The sequence below is a fragment of the Mus caroli genome, unplaced genomic scaffold (genome assembly GCF_978045245.1).
Source record: "Mus caroli unplaced genomic scaffold, Mus_caroli_1 scaffold_1, whole genome shotgun sequence".
Taxonomy (NCBI): domain Eukaryota; kingdom Metazoa; phylum Chordata; class Mammalia; order Rodentia; family Muridae; genus Mus; species Mus caroli.
Window position 1 is genome coordinate 33,846,637 of NW_028227256.1, and position 4,501 is coordinate 33,851,137.

At 44.9% G+C, this 4,501-nt stretch overlaps 1 pseudogene; it reads right to left on the reverse strand.

Annotated features, from left to right (window-relative positions):
• Positions 1–3,372: 3,372 nt before the first annotated feature.
• LOC110303737 (large ribosomal subunit protein uL11 pseudogene) lies at positions 3,373–3,864 on the reverse strand (annotated as a pseudogene).
• Between the last annotated feature and the right edge of the window lie 637 nt (positions 3,865–4,501).

A 4,501-nucleotide genomic window follows, 5' to 3' on the forward strand; every position in this document is an offset into this window, starting at 1 on the left:
GAGGAGGCAAGCCAGTAAGCAGCACTCCTCCATGGCCTCTGCGGCAGTTCCTGCCTCCAAGTTCCTATCCTGTCCTGACTTCCTTTGCTGATGAACAACAATGTGGAAGTTTAAGCTGTGTAAACCCTTTCCTCCCCAACTTGCTTCTTGGTCATGATGTTTTGTGCAGGAATAGAAGCCCTGACTAAGACAATGGCCCAAAGGAGGGGGAAAAAGAAAAAAGAAAACTGTTTTTATTTTCCAGGAGTCCTCAAGTTATAAAAAAAAAACAAAACAGCCTTACAGTTTGGTTGTTTGGTTGTAATATATTTTATTGTGAATTTTTTAAAGGGGGGGGTTTCTTTTATTTTCAATGATATATGTATTGAGGGTTATGTACACAGGGGTATGGGTGCCCATGGAGACCAGAAGAAAGTATTGGATCCCTTGGAGCTGGAGCTATAAGTGGTTGTGAGCTGTCTGGCATGGGACTAGGGTTCTCTGCAGGAAGAACACAAGCTCTTTTCTTTTTTCTTTTTTCTTTTTCTTTCTTTCTTTTTTTTTTTTTTTTTTTTTTGGTTTTTCAAGACAGGGTTTCTCTGTGTAGTCCTGGCTGTCCTGGAACTCATTTTGTAAACCAGGCTGGCCTCAAACTCAGAAATCCGCCTGCCACTGCCTCTCAAGTGCTGGGATTAAAGGCATGCACCACGACGCCCGGCTTAGAATACAAGCTCTTAACCACTGAGCTCTAGTCTCTGAAAATACTTCAGTTGTAGGGAAGTCAGGGTTTTTGTTTTTGTTTTTTTTTTAATTTTAAAGTTTAAACATTAATAAAAGAAATAGAAGAATATTTGCCTATTGAAACAATTTTTTAATAAGATGGGTTTTGCTATGTAGCTCAGCCCAGCCTTGAACTCACAGTCTTCCTTCCTTACCAAGTGCTAAGATCACAAGCACATCCCACCACACCTGCTTAGCCAGACTGGACGTGTTCATTTGTTTTTGAGACAAGCTCTAACTATGTAGGGTAAGGTAGTTTGGATCTCTTCTATAAACCAAGTTGGCCTCAAACTCATAACCCTTCCGTCTCTGCTTTTAAAGTTCTGGGATCACAAGCTTACACCACCATGGCTATCCATTATAGGTATTTAAAAAGAGACAGTGCCTTTGAGAAATCCATACAGCAATAGTTATGAATGAAATGGCATAATGAGATTAATTTTGAAAGAATAGAAGTAGTGAGTGAGGCTACCTATGAGCAGAGATTGGCTATGGATCGGTGATCAAAACTGAGTGATCAGTACATAGAGCTTGGTTGCTTAGGCTAATGCCTCTACTTTTAGATATGATGAAATTTCCCACAATAAAAAGTATGAAACACATACAGATACTACAATATACTCTCAGCCGCCATACCCCCATCCTCCTCAGGTTACTTCCTCTATGGATGGATAACAAGGGAGCTGAGACCATTGTTGGTACCCATGGAGCCAACCAAAAAGCTCATCGAGCCCTGGGAAATGCTCACACAAGGAACTCCTGCCCTTGCCCAGCACTTGAAACCAGCAGCTTTGCCCAACCTGGCAGCACCAACAAAGGGACTGGAGCCTTCCCGGGGCAAGATGGCTCATGTAGCTCACGTGGCCCAGATCCAGCTCTGCAGCAGCTCAACTCCTCTGCTTACTCGTGACAGTAGGCAGAGAGATCTACAATGTCTACGTGGCATTCAAAAGTCTGAGTGTGACCTGGGACGTGACATAATGCCTTAGCAGGAATGTTCTTCCTCCCTGAGAGATGCTGAGCCTTCAGCACAGATCTCCTCTGAGCCTGACATCCTAGAGTCAAGCTACTGCATGCCTGTTCCTAATAGAAATGCTTGCTCAGGCAGTCCTTGGGCATGTCTGGATAGATGCCATCCTCCTTCTGAGAGCACTGCTACCCTGCACATGGATACAAGTTGTTCTTGGCGACATTTTCTGCCCTTCCTTGGTGGATGAACTACAAACTCCTATCCCAAGGTAGCTTAATCAGACATTTGCAATTTCTTGTTAAGAGATATGAATATTAACGATGAGTCTAAATAATACCACTGGCAGAGCTTATATCTGAAATCTGCAGAGATTCCCAGGGCCCTGGGTACCACCCTCCTGAGGACTGTTGCTTGGTGGCTTAGTTTCTCTTCTGTTGCTATGACAGAATACTGGGGACAAAGTAATTTATGAACAAAAACATACTCTCATGGTTCTACAGCCTGAAAACCCCAACATGGCAGGCTGTCAGTATCTTATGGGGACCTTCCTGCTCTATAGTAACAAAGCAGGAGGGCATTAATGGTAGGAGGAAGCCAAACTCTTCCTCTGTTAGGGAAGCCAGTGAGCTCACTGTGAGAGCCCCAACCTCAGGGCCTCATCCAATCCTAAGTATCTCACAAAGGCCCACTTAGGTGTTAAGATTTTTAGAGATACTTCTAAATTATAGATAGCACTCAGTGCCATCATGTAGATATGCCAAGGTTCCTTCCTTTGCTGTGTACCTTTTAAGTTTATTTATTTATAGATAGATAGATAGATAGATAGATAGATAGATAGATATAGAGATATGAGTGTTTTGCCTGAGGAGGTCAAGAGGGAGCGTTAGGTCCTCTAGAACTGGAGTTTCAGACAGTTGCAGGTAGTTCACATCAATACAATTCATTCGTTTCTTTTTTTTTTGAGACAGGGTCTCTCTACATAGCCCTGGCTGTCCTGGAACTCTCTCTCTGTAGACTAGGCTAACTGGCCTCAAATTCACCAGTATCTACCCATCTCTGCCTCCTGAGTGCTGGTATTAAAGGTGTGTGCCACTATGCCCAGCCTTAATTTATTCTTTTGCTTGCATGTCTGTATGTGTCTGCATATGTGTGCGTACACATGTGTGTGTGTAAATCCAAGGTTGAAACAGGCCATCTTCCTTGATCACTCTCCACCTTATTTATCCAAGCAGTGTCTCTCATTTGAACCCAGAGCTCACTAGTCGAGCCCGTGAGCTTGCTTTGGGCATTCACACCTCTACCTTCTCAGTACTGGAATCCCAGGAGTGCCACTACACTCAGCAAGCATTTATGTGGGCACTAGGGATCTGAACCCTGGACCTCACCTTGCTGGGCAAGCACTTTTACCTGCTGAGCCATCTCTCCCCCAATCCTTGATTTAGTCTTCTTTCTGTGTGCTTAGTTCTGAGTAATTTGTCACACACAGCTTCGTGTGACCACTACCACAGTCAACACACCAACCTGTTTCATCACCGTAAAGACTACCCATGGTGCTCTTCTGTAACTACTGTCTTTTTAAATTTTTAAAAATTTTTTATTTTTTGGTTATCGGATCTTTTATTGAAAATTTTTCTTGTTGCTTCTTAACTAGCTGGGCACTCTACTGCACCACTGTTGATGTCATCTATGATGTCATGAGGGTGGCGGCCATCCACATTGCAGCCCACAGACTGTGCGGTACCCAGGATCTCCTTGATAGTTCCAGAAAGTTCTCTTGCCAAAGGCCGATGTCTCATCTGCCGGGCAATGTTGACATCGAAAGTTATGTTCCCACTGTGTTTAATGTTCTTCTGCTTCTTCCTGTCTCTCGGTGGTGCCTTGAGGGCTTTGATGATCAGGGCAGAGGCAGAGGGCACCACCTCAGTCTGGGCCTGTCTGTTCTAGATGGTCAGTTTCACTGTAATTCTGAGACCTTTCCAGTCACCAGTAGCCTTGGCAATATCATCGCCAACTTTTTTTGGAGACAGACCCAGAGGACCGATCTTAGGGGTCAAGGCAGATGTGGCGCCCACCTCTTCTCTGATGCACCTCAAGTTCACGATTTTGATCTCGTTGGGGTCGAACTTGGGTGGCATGATGGAGGCAACCGGTGTCGGATGAACCCGGATTCGGGATGACCGAAGAAAGATGCACCTTACTCTCCTCCGAGCCGAAAGCCGAAGAGCAACTATTGTCTTTTGACTCCTGTAAGTTGGATTCTATTCTGTATCTCTATTACTATTCCAACAATTTTATAAATCCAGCACTTAGGAATCTAAGGCAAGAGGGTTGTGAGCCTTGGCTACCCAGCGAAATCCAGTCTCAAAACAAGAGAGCAGTGCATAAAGAGCCTGAGAAGAGATGCAGGCTTTTGAGATCGGCTGGTTTCTCCCTGGGCATAATTCTCCAGTTCTGCCTGGGTTGTCATCCTGGCCTGACCGAGCTGTGTGATCTGGGCACGTAGTTTAACTTCTTCGTCTCAGTTTCCATTCAATCCTGGGTCCACCTGCCTCCCCCAGTCTCCCTGTTTCCACAGCATCATCTGTTTTTCCTGAAGTCAAGAGGAGCCCATTCCACAGGCTGCTGTCTATTTCCTGCGGAACTCCAGAGCAGGGCTGGGATCAAGAGCTTTGGAACCTCAGCCTTTTCAGTCAATAAAGTACAAGGAGACACACTGCAGCCATCTCTCCATACCCACAGGGGATTGGCTTCAGGATTTGACCACAGAGAATG